The sequence below is a fragment of the Lagopus muta genome, chromosome 1, assembly GCF_023343835.1.
Source record: "Lagopus muta isolate bLagMut1 chromosome 1, bLagMut1 primary, whole genome shotgun sequence".
Taxonomy (NCBI): domain Eukaryota; kingdom Metazoa; phylum Chordata; class Aves; order Galliformes; family Phasianidae; genus Lagopus; species Lagopus muta.
In genome coordinates, this window is record NC_064433.1 from 165,673,923 (window position 1) to 165,692,134 (window position 18,212).

General features: G+C 44.0%; 1 long non-coding RNA gene across 3 annotated transcripts; it reads right to left on the bottom strand.

The window, feature by feature from the left end:
• Positions 1-1,661: 1,661 nt before the first annotated feature.
• Positions 1,662-14,595, bottom strand: LOC125687993 (uncharacterized). Of its 3 annotated transcripts, XR_007374550.1 has the most exons (5): positions 14,480-14,595; positions 14,122-14,253; positions 11,517-11,740; positions 7,239-7,370; positions 1,662-6,720 (listed from the first exon to the last, which is right to left on the bottom strand). It is a non-coding gene; the product is annotated as an uncharacterized LOC125687993 (long non-coding RNA). The 3 variants fall into 3 exon arrangements; XR_007374549.1 differs by having other exon boundaries at positions 1,662-7,370; XR_007374548.1 differs by lacking the exons at positions 1,662-6,720; positions 7,239-7,370 and having other exon boundaries at positions 7,380-11,740.
• Positions 14,596-18,212: the final 3,617 nt, after the last annotated feature.

The window sequence follows — 18,212 nt, forward strand, 5'->3', positions numbered from 1 at the left end:
CCATTGAGAAAAAACAGCACATAAGCCTCCTGTGGGGACGTTCTCCATCAGGCGCTCACTGTATAATATAAATTGGTTTAATATAAATTACATTAGGAGAACGAGGTATAAGTGCCTGATAAGATGATGGCAGGCAATCAGCTCTCAGCAAAGGCAACAAGATTCGGTGGCAGCATTGATGGGTGAAAGATGGAAGCTGAGCAAGAGCACAGGGAGAGTTGATACTGTGCAATCTAAATAGGTAAGTGCACTGTGCAGCCAGGTATGGGGCCTGTCATCTCCCATGCCAGAACCACATAAGGGGTTCCACCGTTTCCATTCCAAGAACTTCTTCTATTAAGTACTAGAAATGCAAAATGAACTCAATCATAATACAAATGGGTAGCTATGGGTTAGGTGATTTCTCTGTTAGTTTTTCTTTTTTTGTCTTTGATAGCTTTTCACCTAAGCTCAGCATCAACAGACCCAAGCATGCTTAATACAGAAATTCATCATTTTTCAGGCAAAACAGGTAAGACACTTAACATGTTTTTAGACATGAACAACACAGAACTAAAGGAAGCCCAAAGCCTCAGGGCAAGCTTGTGGTAGACTCTGAGAGGAAACCTGAGGCTTCCTCGTGCCCTGCATGCTATCTGGCTATCTGCCCCTCTCTCCTCTGGGAGACACAGTGACCTGCACAGAATGCAAGACCTCCCAGAGCACCCACAGAGTGGTTTCCTATGTGAATCCCCATGTAAAACTCTTGGCCTGTCTTTCAGGAATTAGGAGATATGCAAGAAAAATGAGAAATAATTCAACCAGCCTATGGCATGAGAAATCCCTTCCCTCCGTCTTCTGATGTTACATGAGTAAGTCTGAGCCTTGGTCTCATCAGCTCCAGTTTCTCACCACTTAAGCACTACAAAACCATGATACAGGAATGCCATTAGGATAAATCCACACATAATTCAGTGGTAGCCATGAATATACATTATATGGCATGGTCACCTCAGCATATCGCAATAAGATTCCATTGCACCGAAGTCTTAAAAGAGGAGAGATTTCAAATTTTATTTCTGTGATGGCATTATCTCATTCATTTCAGTTCTGACTTTCCTCCCATTTCCCTGTGCTTACCTTCCACCAGGACTGACTGTTAGCCCGTGTTCACTGGCTGCACTATTTGGACAGTAGTTGTCTCCTTTGGATTTCTTACTTGTTTCAGCATCATGATAAAAATGCAACTTTGTGGCCTGCGTGGCAAAGAATTTCCAAAAACCTCTGGATTTAATAATAATAATTAAAAAACCCTACAAAAATCCTTTCAAAACAGTAAAAGATTTTTTTTTTCTGAGGGAGATCTCTTTCCAAAAAATGTTCCCACACCTCCCATAGCCCAGACCCTCCATTCAGAGCTCAAAACCCGCAGTCATTCCTACTTCAGTGCAATTACCACAGTGTAAAATTATTCCTATGAAGTTTGAGCTCTTATAAAAATAACAAGCCCTTTTTTTTTCCCACATAAAGCAAAGAAAAGCAAAGGCAGGAAAAGACATGATAGGAGCTCTGCTGAATTAGACAGATACCTTTGGCAGCAAACAATGTCTGGGAATGGAGGATGTTCTTTCTCTGCAAAAGAAAACCAACAAAACTTTGTTTGCAATGATAGATTTGCACATCTCTTCGAAGCCACTGAACTCTCCCAGCTTTATCCTTGAGATGGGCAAATGAAATCCTGGAGAAGATCATGGAAGCCACCTTAGCCATGGACAAAAATGGACAATGCAGGAATGAATGCTCGGAGTAGCACCAGTGAGAAGCATAGCAAAGCTTCTGAAAGCAGAGTGGAACAGCCAACTATAAACAGACCAGAGCTAACCAAGTCCCTAAAAAATGAAAATAAGTCTAGGTTCTGTCCACCTCTGAGTCTAACTCCCATCATCCTGTCCAGGTGCATTGGTTTGGTGAACTCTTCCTACATCTTCCAGTCCCTGAATGTTAATTACTGTAAATATGAATTATTGCCAGTTGAAGGCTGGTTCATCATTAAAAATGGTTAAGTGGAAAGTAACTAGATGTGGCCAGCAGCATTTCCTTTGCACCATGAAGGCACGAGGGAACAATTATTGTTACTCCTCAGGCCTGTGCATGCAGACAAAGACAAGAGTCCAGGGAGATCTTGTAACCAGTGCAGGACCAAAAGCTGCATTTGAAGTTCAGACCCCTGAGAACTTGAAACAGTACCCCTCTACCTCAGTTCAGAAGTGGGAGACCACAATCTGCAGGACAGTCCTTGCAGGGCAGGGTAACCCAAAAGTTATGGGCTGTTTTGAGTTGATACACATTTTTTAGATGTGTTTACCCACTCAGTCAGATCAGACCAAAGAATTTGAATTCAGGGCTGAGTCACCAGCCTGGCTTCTGAAGCACTCAAGCAGGATGTCAGTGGTGGATACAACCACAAAGACAGCAGCTGCCATCTTGTGTCACCAACCGTGGTGTTAATTGAGACAAATGGCAAAAGCTCATTCAATGCACTACAGTAAACCTGCTCCTGTGAGACTGCCAAGGCAATCTCATGCCAAGTGCTTGCTGCAGCATTTCTTCCTTGTGCAGAAAGGCCTGTGGTGGGTGGTCACAATTCAGACTGGTCTGCTCTCTTCCTATTTCTCTATGGCATCATCAGGGCAGGGGGAGAGAGCTGCTTAAATGGTAGCACAGAGGCTATCCCAAGGCTTAATGGAAACATGAAAAACCCAGCACTTGCCCAAGGGATTTCCATCCCAAGGCCCCTCCAGGCATTTCCCTGATCAGCAGAAGCATGGCCAAGCATGCAGACACCCAAACTGAGCATCACTGCAGCAAGCCAGCACGCACCACTAAGCACATTGGACATGGTAGCTTCAAAAAAAAAAAATCACTTTTAAACAACTAATGCTGTGAACTTCAATGAGTCTCAGAGCAGCAGTCTCAGAGTAGCCCTTTGTCTGTGGCAGACAAAAGGTGAGGCATTGGTGTGCAAGCCTTGGCAATTGGAAAATAGTTTATGCTAGGAGGAGCAAAGAGTGAGGAAGCATTGGTTGTAAGAGATGAAAACATGGTGCTCTCTGAAAGGGTATGAAAAGTGACAGCCCTAATGCATCAACTGCTGCACCTGAAAATCACTATATGAGAACACAATCGCAAGGCAAAGCAATTAATGCTGAGCAGCATCTGCCACACAAAGGCCCTCACTGCACTTAATGCAAAGAAGGAAAAAGACACTGAAAAAAACCCCTACAAAATAGCAGTCTGGTTGAAGGTAAGAGCGGTCATAAGTGACAGCAGCAGCAGCAGGACCATATCAAACAGGATTTTGATTGTGCAGCAAGCAGAAGCAGCTGGTTGAGTGGCTGAAAGGCAACGAGGGCACATGCTGGTGTTAGTGACAGGGACTTGCCAGGGAGATATGTTATCCTTGGTGAGCTGATCAACATGCAGCCTGTGCCATGCTGGTCTAATGAGTGATCTTGAGGAAGACATCTCACATGCTTTAATTTCCTGATGGGAAAGAGTTGTGACAAGGTCATTGGGTCTGTAGAGCACTTTGTGATGCTTGATGGAAAGAAGATTGATGAGGACTGGAACTGGTTGGTGTCTGAGAGCATTTATGCCCACCTGTGTCTATTCCTGCCCACCTCCAGGCAGAGTTGGCCTTCCAGCAGTGGGACAGTCATGAGTACTCTGCCTCTGGTTGCTGCCCCATCTTAGAAGCCCAGCTGAATCTGCTCTTCTTTTGGTGAATGCAGTTGTAATCCTCATACCCAAACCTGCACTGAGCAGCTGTCTTGGTTGCCAGAATGTGCAGGTAAACAAATTTGTCCTGGAGTCCCACCTTTCTCTATTTCCAAGAGTCTGGTCTCTCATCTACAAAAACTCCTTGGCTTTTCTGTATTTTCACACCAAATACCCTTCATTCCTTTGCTTTTGATTCTGGATGGCTAATTTTAGGTGTGGGCTACATGTGTCCAATAATCATAGGTACACACACAGCTCCTGGCAGAGTCTTCATAGCTACCACCAGAAATCACCACTCCCTGGCTGCAGACATGCACATTTGCTCCACTCCTCACAACCAAGTTCAAGATCCCCAGAAGGAAGATCTAAATCACAGAATCATAAAATCACTAAGGTCTAAAAAGACCATTAAGAACATTCAGTCCAACTGTCAGCCCATCCCATCATGCTCACTAACCACATCCCTCAGTGCCACATCCACACAGTTCTCGAACACCTTCAGGACAGTGACTCCACCACCTCCCTGGGCAGCACTGTGCCAGTGCCTCACCACTCTTTCTGAAGAAATGTTTCCTAATATCCAACCTGAACCACCCCTGGTGCAACTTGAGGCCATTATTCAGTGGATCCTTTAATATCCTGAGAACCCACAGACAAAGCACACTTCAATCCCCAAGCAGCCCTGAACATGTCCATCTGCAGAGGACCAAATATATGAACAGCAGGTCTGAGTCTGATCCTCAGTCCTTCACTACATTGCCTCTGCACAGCTCTTGCTCACCATGACAGATAGGTCTGCTCCTGCTGTTACCTGATTTTCTAATCCATCTGGACCAAGGACTCTTCTCACCCTCAGTTAATCCTGCACCTTTGCAGCCAGAGAAAGGCATGATGGTGTCAGAATGAAATGCTCTGGGTTACCACTGACACACGATGTCCTCACAGTGGTGGCATTCCCCATGAGAAGAAGCAGCCCAGCCAACCCACGATGGGACACTGCGGTAATCTAATCAGATGGAGATAAGAGATGGGATGAACTTTGCAGCATCTGATATGGATAAACAAGCTACATGCACAAGCTGATACAGACAAGCCAAAGCTTGTTAGTATTCATGAGAGAATAAACCGAAGCATTTAAACAGCAGCAAAAAATGACCATCCAGAAGATGAGAACTACTGAAATGAGATGTGACCAGCAACTCCTTTCTTAAAAGCAAATTGAAGCTTGTTTCATCCATGTCTCCATACTTATCTGCTTCCTTTGGCAGCAGAAGAAAAGCTTGCATTCGATTAGCTGGCTTAGCTGCACACAGCTGAGAGAGCTGAGAGAATACTTCCCACGGACTAATTTATTCCACAAATATAACATATTTTTCTGCTCACAGAATACCCACAAACACATTGCCGTTTCCTTACATATTTTTCTTTGAATTTTTTTGGCACATCTTCATGAATTGTTTGCAAGTTCACTGTTTGCAGGGCTCAGTGCTGGAATCTGGGCGGTTGGTTAGTGGTTGTTGGTCACGTACATCACATGCTTTCATTTCTTCTGGTCCCTGGCTGAGGCTGTCCTTCATCCCGTCCGATTCAGCACTCTTTGATGTCAATGAGACTCATTCTCTATGACTTCAGTGCACTTGGGTCCAGCCTTTTGTTTGGGAAGGAACTGGGAGAAGCCACCGCTCTTTTGAATCTCTCAAACTGGGCTAAGATTTATTCAGGAACTCAGCAAACATTCATGCTTTCCCACAAAAGCCTTTCTCAGCTCTTCTCCTAAGAAAAACTCAAGTTTTTGAAGATTTATGGGAGTTAACATTTATTTCCTTGGAACTCTTGCAGTTATTCAGACTAGTGCAGAACATATGTGAAATAGTGTCCAGCTAAATCTCTGGGTTCAGATCCCACAGTGGTGCACTCATCCAATATCAGAGGAGGGAAGGAGGAAGCTCATCACTCGGATGCAATGTTTGCCTTTGATTTTGTTTCAGCTTGAAGTCCTGCCTGCACCTCAGTTTGTGGAAGCCCACAAACTACAAGCTCAAAATACCAGAAGGCATAACTCCCCACAAAGCCCACAGTTCTTCCCATCCATCTATCCAGGCTTATGATCACCAACAACTCCAAGCACATCCTTACAACAACTGGAGAGAGCTGCGTCAAGACACATGGCTCAGCTTTTTGTTCCCTGGAGCATTATATTGCACAGGATGCTCAGCATTTGGAAAACATCCCCACACTTGGCAGGAGGTGTGGTCAGGCATCAGAACAGGCTGCTCAGGGAGGTGGTGGAGTCACCATTCCTGGAGGCGTTCAAGAACCATGTAGACGTGGCACTGACGGAGATTGTTCTGTGGACGTGGTGGGGATTTGGGCTGATGGTTGGACTACATGATTTTAGTGGTCTTTTCCAACCTTACTGATTCAATGATACGGTGGCAAGGCTGCGGGCACTGAGCAGCACAATTCCAGATGGCACTACAGTGCTGGAAGGCAGCAGAAGAACTAGGGAGGATGTGGAGTATTTTCTTTTCCTGCTCCTCCTGGGCAGCACAGTGCTGGCAGCTCATTTAGCTTTAAGGCTGTCCTCACGTTGAAATATAAATTGTCTTCTCTTCAAAATCCGGTTTAAAAATAGCAGGAGTATAGGAGTATATAAATAAGTAATCATTTGGAACACAATATTAGAGCACCCTTCTTTAATTAAATGGTTGCTTGATGCATTTCAAAGCTCTGTTCTGACTCAGTCTTCCTGCACATCTGTACTTTTCCTGTTATGAACAAATCTCATCTAACTGCACCATGAATTTTAAAGCAAACTAGATGGCACAGAGTAATAGGGCTATTAATATCCTAATTGTAGAGTGGCACTTGGGACTGGCCCATTCTCACAGAGGCAGGAAGAAATATCTTCTCAGACACACAAGAATGGCTTCAATGGTCGTCATTGCCTCCATTTGACACCTGGATTAAAGGAGAACATGGAGAAAATATTCTAATAAGAGGGCACATATTTTTCCGCTCAACCCAGATAACATTTGCTAAACATGGCCAGGAATGTCATTCTGACTATTCAGACCAACCTCTCTTCTGGTCCTAAATACCACTAAAGGGTGAGCAGAAAGGCCATGGGCTTCTCTTTGTTGCAGCGCATTCTTTGTGTAATCCCAGGATTGGATCAGGCTTTTTTATAGCATCACAGAAGTGAGGGATGGAAGAGACACATGACGAGAGGCCAGCAGTTCACTCTGCCCCTGAGCAGGATCGCTGACTGTTTCACCCACCGGGGCTTTGTCTTGTCTAGTTTAAGATTCTAAAATGCACACCACTCTTGTTCTTACCCTACGGAGCTCCGAGAAAGTGTAAATTCCACTCCTAACAAATATTTCCGGATTGCAAGGCTGAGAGCCTCCTTCTCTTAATTCCACCAACCACTCATGCTGACTATTTAAAAGCATACCAAATGCTCCCCTTGGACTTACAGTGCACCACTGCAACCATTTGGCTCCTCTGGACATATCCAGCAGTTCTTGTTTCCCTGCAGGTCCTCATGGCAGTGGAGTCAGATTTCCCCAGCACAGCCCTTCTTGCTTCTCATGCAGGCTTGGGAGCAGCTGCCAAACAACAACAAACAGAGCTCTTTTTTTTTTCCCCTGACTGACATGGGGGAAAGGACAGGAGATTCAAGCTGGAAGAATGCAAGGAAAATCAGAGCCTCTTCCTTGGGCTGGTTTGTTTACACACGTGCTTCTGGGGAGGGAGGAAAGGAGAGCAGCTCATGTTCAAAGATGGCCATTTGTCTTCTGGTGTGCACGGGCCTAAAACTTCCTCAGAGCTTGTACCCAAAAGCCAGTTTCAACTGGATGTGGTACGGTTTTGAGTCCACACACTGGTATTAAAAGCAAATTTGGCAGCCCTGGGTGGACATAAATATTTCCATGATAGAGCTGGGAAAGAGGCAAGACATGCTGCTTTGTGGGAATTTACCTGGTGTGTTGTCTAACTTTGTACAGTATTTATACGTAGGAGTACAACTCCCGGGCTCTTTGGTGGCTCTCATCCTTCCTTATCCCAGGTGATTTCTCCTTCTCCTCAGTCTGAGGCCAATGCCCCCAACCAGACAGATGGTCTCACATCTAAAATTGTCATCCTTTCAAGTTCAAAAGACTGGTCCGGTTCTCACACACCATCTCCAAATGTTGGCACAGTGGAATTTGGCCATAGCTCGTGGGCAATCAGCCCCATTTGGGATGCATAGCACACAACCCCACCACAGCTCCCTGAGAGGCCGTGGAGCTCAGCAGTTGGTTGGACTTAGGAGCAACTAGAAAGCCAAGTGCAAAGATGTGCTCAGAAGCCTTGCAGAGATCAGCTGCTTCTAAATCCCATCTTTACATCCCCTTTGAGTTAACAGATGAGTCTTTTGAGTTGCCAGGCACCTCCTTTTTGTCCTCTAAAATATGACCTCTGCATTAGGATGATGCTTATGCATTGTGTGTGCTGCTCCTTTTCATATGTTGTCTGTTGAATTCTATCTGAACGTGCAGCAATATTCAACAGAAGTGCTGATGTTCAGAGTAAATATAGACATACCCTTCTAAGTACACCTTGTAAAGCTATCCTGAGCTCTCTGTAACCTAATCCAACTGTCTTGGCTGCTGCTATAAACATCAGTGTGCCTGATGTCAAGTACAGGTGCTGAAGAAGCATTGGATGGAAGGCTGCCACAAGAGGGGATCACGCAGAGATGCTTTGCTTTAGCTTTAGGTCCTCCAGGTTGGAAAAGGGGCAGTGCTTGGGTAGGCAGGACTAATGAGTACAGAGCACGTGGAAGGGCTGAAGGAGGGGAGAGGCAGCTCAGGAGAGGAAAAATGAAGTGGATTCCTCTGAAAGTAATTTTTTTCAATTAATCTTAAAAAGAGGGAGCAGAGGTACTGCAAGGTGCTGCCTCATCCTGCTCCTTACTCTTGTATGCTCAGAGCACAGTAACTTCACAGGAACATCCAGAAGCCGTTCTCCATTACACAGGATCTTCTGTTGAGTTGCTTGAGGCTTGTGTGGTAACAGCTTTATTCAAAATAACAGTGGTCCATCTTTTATCAATTAGGAGAACAATGACAGAATCATCCCTTACTAATCCCTAATCCTCCCCACAGCCGCTTCAGATTCCCATGCGCAGAATTCTTGTTTTATTTACACGTTTTTTGGAATAGCAGCTGCAGTACCGGATCCAAAATCTTTCAGATCCTAACACATTTTCAGCCCCATAAGGGGAACAAACAAAAGACTTCAAAAATAAAAGTTACAGGAATAACGCGAGGAGAGTTCCATTTAAAGATAGAAATGTTATAACTGCAGTAATTATGAGCTGTAAATGAGGTATCAGCCATGCTCCACACGTGCCTGTCTATAAGGATTCCACTGGATTTATTTCCCTTCACAACAGATCACAATGCGGCCAGATGATTTTTTAGCCCATATCCAGACAGCCTTTGGTGTTCAGACAGGCTGTAGGGTGTCTGCCTGTCCTACAGAAAGAAGGGTCACACAGGCACTGAAATCTACAGTGCTCCTTCACAGAGTAGACAGGGTTTAGATAGGAAGCTTGGAACCATTTGCAAACTTTCGGTTTCTATCCTGTCTCAGGTCGCAGTTCCCTGGCAGGCACTGTGACATCACACAGTATTTGGTATTCTGGCCGGGTGCCTTCTCCAAGGCTGATGATAATCATTGCCTACAGACTGTAAATGAAGGGCAAAGACATTTCCTAAGTGTGTTTTATAACAGTCTTCTTCCTTTCCTGGTTGTAACCAATTCTGTAGGTTGCCTGGCTTGGAAACAAAGCCATCAAAGATGATGGTTCTAGGGTTGCCCCTCAGCAGCTTTGTCAGCATTTGCTCAGAGAGGCTCTCTTCAGCTATTCTTTTTCACCCTGACTGTTTTTCCAGACAGATCCCTACTGAGCTGACGTAGTCACACAGCAAATTGCTAGAAGCAGGCCAACATATGGTATCACTTAGGTACAGTGCAGTCCCAGTGCCATTGTAGTGGTACTCTGATTCCACTTCTCATCTCAAACAGACAATTCATTTGTGCACAAAAAAGAAAAGCAAGTAGGCACTTAAAGAAAATTCTGCAGCCCATGGAAAGAGTTTGAATTCCATACCATGCTTCATGCCTTCAAGAGATAGAGCATTCAGGCCAGGAGCATGATGCCCAAGGAGTAGTTGGCTCTGTGGTCATCTAATTGCTCTGCTGCACAGTAGGTCAGTGAGATGTTAAATGCAAAGAGCTTTCAAGTCTTTAAAATTGGACTTCTGCACAACTTAACTAGCTTTCCTGACCTAATACAAGAAATGTAATCCACTGCAGATACAAACAAATCAGACAAATTTGAGCCATTGAGACCTAATGGGAAACCATGAGTCCCATTGAGACCGTATCTCAGTTTTTCAAGCACCAGCTCAAAGTAGGATTGCAGGCAGTGCAGCAAGAATGTGATATGTACAGGGAAGAAAATTCTGCCGTTTGGCAACAGGGAACTACTTGAGACCTTGTCAGAAGCGATGAGTAAAAGATCTCTTGCAAAAGATCTCTTTCACCAGTGTGTGGTGGCAGGGCAGGAGCAACAGCTGTCTGAAGGGGTGGCTGAGGTATTCTGCCATTAAGTAAGGAGCAATGCTGTGTTTGGAAACCTCATACAACCCAGCTCTCTGCCATTCAAGTAGGTTTTGGAAAATCTTCCAGAAAATCATTTTCCTTTAGCGGGAAATCTGAAGGTGCTCAAGGAGCTCAGTCTCTTGATTTCAACAAGATGTTCACATGCACCCCAGCACACATTCTCAGAGGTTTCACAAAGCAGATTTTCAGCTGTGGGTAACTAAAGATATTGACATACAACTATATTTGGAGTCACAAATGAGGCACATCACAACTACTGAGCAGCACACGCTCCTTTTTCCTGTTAAATTGACTTGTCTGCTTTAGGAGCATCAGCTTCCGACACTCACAGTTAAACTGTGAATTTTCTAAGGTTCGTTAGACATTCTTCCACAGGGAGGCCAGCACTGCAGAACTCATGGGGCCACCTCCTCCACAACAGGATCATCACTAATGAGAATATGTTATCCTGCGTTTTTCCAAATCAATTATCATCTTGCTCTTTTTTGGGTCCCTAGCTTCAAGTGCCATGAAGTAAATGTGGCCTTCCAAAGGTAGGTATTCAAATTAAGTTCATCTTACACGCACCTGATTCTGGGCAACCAAAAATGGGAGCACCAAAAACAGAGGTGTTTTGAAAGCACTGACTGCCATAAGGGAAAAGTTTGGTTCGTTTCCTCTCTGAGTGCTCTTCTATTGACTCAGCCCTCAAGCAGTGGGAGGTGCTGGAAGGTTGTTTAAACACAAAAAAAAGAGACAAGGAGATCTCAGATAAGATATAAATACTGTAGGTTGACCTATTACTGAAATGTTTACTGTACAGAATTTTGTTTAACTTCAGTCCTTACAGAATACAATTGGCTCCTGAAGGCATTTAAGAGACTGCATCCAGACAGCAAGCTGCAGCCTGTGTCAGCACCACTTGAAGGGCCACTGGGGACTGTGCTGGAGCCCTGTTCAGGCAGAGGAAGCAACTGCCATGGATCTGCCGTCCCTGTTCATTGCAGAGGAGTTGGCCCAGACAAGCTTTAAAGGTCCCTTGCAACTCAAACTCTATGATTCTATGAAAATAAATGGATTCCAGCAGCTCAAAGAGGTACCTGACGTTAACTGTGCCTGAGCCATCTTCAGGAGGGCTTAGGAAGTGGTAAGAAGCATAGCCTGATCTGGCAGATCTCTTCTTTCTCTATTGGTTGGCAACCCTGCACACAGCATAGGGGATGAAACTAGATGATTATTATGGTCCTTTTCAACCCAGGCCATTCTACGAGCCTGGGTTAGGACTGCAGTCTTGGATGCAGCAGGAGGAAGACACAGACCAGAGCTGGAAAAAAAAAAAAAAAGAATGAAAATCATACTTACTTTTAACCAGCAGCACAATTTCTGTATCACAGAAGAGCTGTACAAGTCACACTGACCCTTCTATGATTGGTATGCATATGTTTAGAGCACTGCTTCAGGAGAGGGCAAGAGAGAGTCTCAGGACTGTGGGAGCCCTTCCACTTATAGCTATGAATTAATTCCAATTAGCCCTAGAAATGAGCCTCTCTGGCTCTTTGTTCTCTGAAATTGTGCTTTTCAGAGACAGGCTCTTCAATTAGCAGCTAATTACGATGGGCTTGCCTCCTCATGGATAGATGGGGCATAAAAAGCCACAGCCCTTGACAGCTGTGGGAGATCTGCCTTCAGCTTGAGAAGCAGAATTATTGATATCGATTCCAAGGGTCTTTGGCTCCTGCCTGTAAATCCCTCACAACCTGAAACAACATTATTTGTGACACTACTGAGAATTATTTGATGCTGTGAGCTCTGGAAAATACATCACAACTCCAGCCCTCACCAAACGTGCTGAAATCAAAAGTAGACAAGCTGTATGCCTGATGGCGTGTCTCTCCTCTCCTCTTCTACAGCAGTGGATGAGGAAACCAGATGCACACTGCGGCACGTTTTGAGGAACAATTAGGTGTTCCCAGGCTGTGTTTTGCTATCACCTGCTTTCTCTTTAAATGTTGTTGCACAGTGATTTTAGTAAGGCTGCCCAGGGAGGTTGTGGAGTCGCTGTCCCTGGAGGTGTTCAGTAACGATGTAGATGTGGCACTGAGGGACATAGCTAGCAGCTATGGTGGGTATGGGCTGATGGTTGGACTAGATGAGCTTAATGATCTTTTCCAACCTTAATGGTTTTAAGATTCTATGATTCAGCTGTCCATAAATTTGTCTAACTTGTTCTTGAACATGCCAATACTACCTGCACCCTTAATCACTACTCCCTGTAAGAGAAACGGGCTTTCTTTCATCTATTTTCATCTATTTTCATCTCATTCAAACATTGTTTTTCTAGTGTGCACTCTCACTTTCAAGCTGCATGCAGTACTTCATTGCATGCAGAAGGAGAAAATGGTTTGTTTGTTTTTAATCTGTCTGTACTAGGGTCTGTGTGTACAAGCAGTACTTCCTGAAGGACATGACAGAACTGTGCTAGCAGCACGATTTTCAGCTACTTGTAGATATACATTGCTCTAACATAACTGGAAATGCAGTCTGCTCTGCAGTTCTCACGTTCTTCTTGTATGACTCTTTCTCTGGAGATCTCCATGGAGCAGTTATTGTCTGCTATTTCCTTGGCAATACCAGAGGGGGATTAGCAGCACTGAAAGGACTGCAGAGAGGACTGCTTTGAGATAAAATTTCTCTGCAGTTAAGCTACAGATAAGATGAATGCCAGCTCCAGTTGGCCACAGGCATTCCTCCATTGCAGATCTATGTCTGGATATGAACTTTGCACAGATATCAATTATTTCCATGCTGCTGTAGAAAGAATCCCTAGACCCCGACTAAATTTCAACCTCAACTAAGTCACACATCATATCTTTGGTCCAGAGCGTGGAAAGCAAAGCCCTGCTACTGGCTTTGTGCATAACAGCACCTCCTTCCTCTATATAGGAAAGTATATATACTAGGAAAAGAGTGACTGAAGCTTTGCTTTTGTGTCACAGGCCTGAAACACAGTATACAAACTGCTGCTGCATTATAGCTCCAGTTATCTGTAGATTCTCTCCCAATGCAAAAATTTATGTCCTGAAGGGAAAACAATCAACTTGAGACTAAATTAGATTACAAAACAGTTATGTTGTCTAACATCTTTATGAAGTTTTTTAGCATTTCTCTTTCCTACAGAAAACAGAAAGTATTTGAAGTAGCAAATTAATGTAAGATAGGGGTAAACACCCATCACAAAGGGCAGCGATGTATTCGATCCCACCCTGGGCAGAGAAAGGAAAGAGATAAGCTCTCCAAGTCTCTTCCAGGATAATTTATGTGAGTTTGTTAAACAGCAACAAACTGAGAAAGCACACCTCTGCTTTTGTTTCACATGGCACTTGTCAAGCACGTCTGCTAGGCAGAGCTGCCAGTCTGCTGCTTCTCTCATGGCATATTATAAGCGTATGAGCTAGTTGCTTTCAAAGAGGCAACTTACAGGGTCCAAACATAAGTACTGCTGCAAACAAAATGCTTCCCTAAATACTCTGAAATCCAAAAGTTCATCCTTAGCAACATAATTCAAACCGGTGATATCAGTGGGAAAACCACTATGAAGGGCAAAGAGGGTGGACGTGGGGAAAAGAAAAAAAAGAAAAAAAAAAGAGGCAGGAAGAGGAAAAGTGTATCAGAAGAAAACTGGAGCGCTGGATACTCCATACTTACAACCACCAGGATGTCTCCACTCCATCATCACAGTGAAAGGAAGAAGGTCCATGGCAAGGAGAAACTGCAACAGCCACTATGATGGTGAACAATCAAAGGAAGCTGAGGAGAAGAACGATATACTGGCAAACACTAAAAAACAAGGGAGAAACTTAAGTGCGTATGCAATAGCATGCAGTGTTCTGTAGCATTCTTAATGCTACATTTTTAAATTACCCTTGTTATCAAACAAAAAACAATGGGTTCTTTTACAGAACTCAGAGTTTTTCTACATACGGAGCCACTTTTCTGTTTCCTATGAATGAGCACACTTCACTTGTTCAGGTCTGCTTTCTGTTCCTCTTCCCTTGCCACCCACCTTCTTACATGCCCAGATAAGCTGTTGAGAACCAAGGACAAGTTTCCAGCCCTTAAAGTCACCCTCCATGAGCTGTAATCACTGATTTTAAGCAAGGCTTCCAGCCTGCCCTGGCTGCAATGTAAAACACAAGTATTTAAGTGATCCCATTTTATCAGGCAATTGAGGCATGCTAAGAGCACGCACATGGTTAATTAGTATAGTTCAGCCAACAGGCAATAACTCATTAAGCTACAGTAACTCGACTATGTTTGATCATGTGCTTTATGCCCTAAGGTGCTTCATAAGTAAAGCAGTAAAGTCAACTTATCTACCATCTCAATTCATAGAATAGAATCATAGAATCATAGAATTCCTCTCTCACTCTTTTTTTTTTTCTCCTAACCACACAGAATCGTGGTTAAACCACAGAGGATAATTTCTGGATGCAGAATAGTTCACTGCCTTCCTCTTTTTTGGCAGGCTGAGCACGTGTGAAGATTGTTATCCAGTTTCAGCCTTGCCCACCCCAGGCTAAAAACAAATGTGTTCCCTCCTTCCCCCCAGGCACTGCTCTGCCCACGTCCTCTCTGCAGTGTGCTCCCCTAGGGACTGCCTCCTATTCCCCAGGTGTAATGCCACAAATGGGTCCCAGTGATGCAGCTGAAAGGATTAACTCTCACAACATCCCTTGCCGGCACAACCCAACCCAGTTCTTCTTTCCTCCACAGCCATGCCGTTAATCCATCACAACCCTCAGCTCCCAGTGCCACCTGGCTGCTCTGTCCCACCCTGTACCTTTGTAGCTTGTCATTTCCAGCTAAGTGCAGATTTGCACTTATCTTCCCTAAATTGCATCCTGTTTATTTCCAGATCATTCCCCTAATTGCTGAGCTCTCCCGAGCACTAATCTCCTCTTCCCCACTGTCTTGCTCTTAGCTGACACTAACAAAGGGGCTGCCCATCCCTTCATCCACTTTATTAATGAAAATACTGAATAGTCCTGAATCTAGGCCATATCCCTAGAGAAGCAGCTCAATAAATCCTTCCAGTTTGACAGGATTCACTTGATAACTGCTCCTTGAGTACTCAGTAATTGTGTCTAACCTAATTCTCCCTATTTTTCTTACAAAAATACTGCCTCTCCTAAGGTATTGAAGTTACAGCAGCAAGAAAACCTATATTTTGCAAAGTTAATGTTAAGGTAACATGTAGAAGGGGAACTAACATTCATGTGTCAGACCTGACTTCAGCTGTTTTCTATCTGGAGTATTAGTATGTGACCAAATGTCACAGTTAACCCATTGCAAACCCATTCCAACATTCACCAGAAGCATCTATTGGTGGCGCCCACTGCAAATAGGATGATGGGAAAGATGGATTTGGGAATAATTTACTGTAATGGTTCCTAAATCATGGGCTTCCCAACTTCCATGAGCTTTGGACCAGCCCCATGTGAGTTCCAATTTGCTTTTCATCTCCAAATACAAGGAACGGGTTTCCAACATCAACCTTCACTCCTGCATAGATAAAGCTGTTAAACTTCAGAGTCAAGATCTGAGAGTATGGTGGGATTTTTTTTCATTTTTATACATTTATCCTCTATATATTGAGGAAAGGGTTTCCAGGAGGGGAAAGGGGAGACTCCTATTTCATTCACTTGAGCTCTATTAATTATGTGATTTGCATAGTGAGATACAGTGTGTAACAAATACAGATACACAGAGACATTTTTATTCTTCTCATCATCCTGGAGAAGAGAAGCATGAAAGAAGGTAAAGCAAAAATGTAGCCCTAAATACCCGTGATATTGCACAGCATGGTAATAAAATATTGCTCACTTAAGCAGGAGCTTTTGAACTGCTCACTAGAGGAGCCCTTCCTTCTCAGTTGGTTTTTATAGGCAGCCTAGGGAGATTATGTGCTTAAGTTAGTCATTTAAATTTAGAGAGCTTGAACAAACATTGCAAACTCCCCTTCTCTCTCCCAGAAGAAATAGCTCATGATGACATAAGAGCATGTCATCATACCATACGAAAATAAATATGATAAAAGCAGAAGTATTTCAGTCTTTGTGAAATCTGGTGGTTGAGCTTGGTGTTTTTGTTTTTGTTTTGTTTTTTTTTTTTCTGTTGTTCTTCATCTCACATCAATTGTGCCTAATAACAGTAACCAAGCAGATGATGCAAATCAAGCGAGTGCGTTTCAGATCGCTGGTCAAGCGCTCGCATTGTGCTAATGAGAAACTGAGCTGTAAAATCAAGTCAAAATATTTTTTCCATGGCTCCCAGTGGAGGTCAAAGCACATGCCCATTTGTACTTCCTCTAGCTCTGCAGGCAGCTTGGCGTCCCTTCCACAGGCAATGAGTCCTGCCAGAAAAGCCCATCAGGTCTTTCAGGTTCCCACTGGCAGGAAAAGTACCACACTCGATGCACCAACGTTTGGAAAACAGAAAATGTGCTGAGTCTCAATGGCCTTGGAGTGTCCATAAATCACTCATAGAAAAGAGCAGGGATTTAGTTGGGCAGCACATTGTATGCCCAAAGCAGAGCTGGAGGAGGACCTCCAGAGTCGCTATAGAGGGATTTCATCACAAGGAAGGGAAGCTGAGCAAACAGCGAGGATGTCAACAACATCCTGTCCTTGCAGAGAGGAGAACGGCTTTTGAAGGAATGACAGAGCTTTGGATCTCAGCTCCCCGAGGCAAGTTCAGGCCAGTTCAGACTCATTGCTTTTGTACGATAGAAGGTTTGGGTTTATTATTAGATCGAACTCAAAAGAGCCTTGCCAAGTTTGAAAGTTCATGATGTTTCAAGCAAAGAAAAGGAAGTGTCTTACCTCTCACAGAGGCTCGTTTCTCCGTTATGAAACAGCCCAGCAACTGTTTAGCTCTTGTTCCCAGTGATGTCTGGAGCATGAATGGAAGATGGCTGGAGAATAGCCTGCTGAAACCTGGAGGCAGATCTGCCCTTCACAGCCTCATTTCCCAGGTTAGTTTTTTTCCATTGCGAATGAGATAAACATTGATACAGCACGGACAAAATAATCTGCTGTGAGGCTCATGCAGGCATTACTGACTACTCAAATGGGAGAAGAGTGGGAATTAAATTCATATAACCTCAAGGTTTGCTCCCCTTGCTTACAGCTCTTCCTCACCCTCTCCAGGCCCTCTCTCCAAGCCATCTAGGCACTGCCTAAATCTGAAGGCTGTCCCTGAGCCTCACCACTCTCAAGTGGACACATCTTCTAGTTTCCAATCCTAGACAACATCAGCCAGTCCATACCCAGTGATTTCCTACCCACCATCTCTCCAGCTTAAATAGTTCGTTCCATTCCTTTGGGGAGAGACAGCAATTGGAATTCCTCAGGCTCAGATTTGCTAAAGAACATGATCCAAAACCTTTTATTCACTTTCTATCATTTATGTCATTTTTTTCCCAATAGCCTGGTTTTAGATGCTTATCTGCACGTGATCTCAGTAAAATTTATATTTCATGAAGGCGAGTAATTAGAATTGAAGGACTTGCCAGCACCTTCATTGGCACTCGTAGTTATCCCCTTCCATACTGGCTTTGGTGCCTATTGAGGCTGCTTTGCATTTTTCATGGTCTCCTTACATTCATGGACATGGACAATCAAGTCCAGAGCTCAGACCTTTACAGCCTTATTCTATTTCAATGGACAGATCTCCCAGAGGGTAGCACACAACTTCCTTTCTGCATCATTTTCAGTTCTGTGCTGTCCCATTTCATC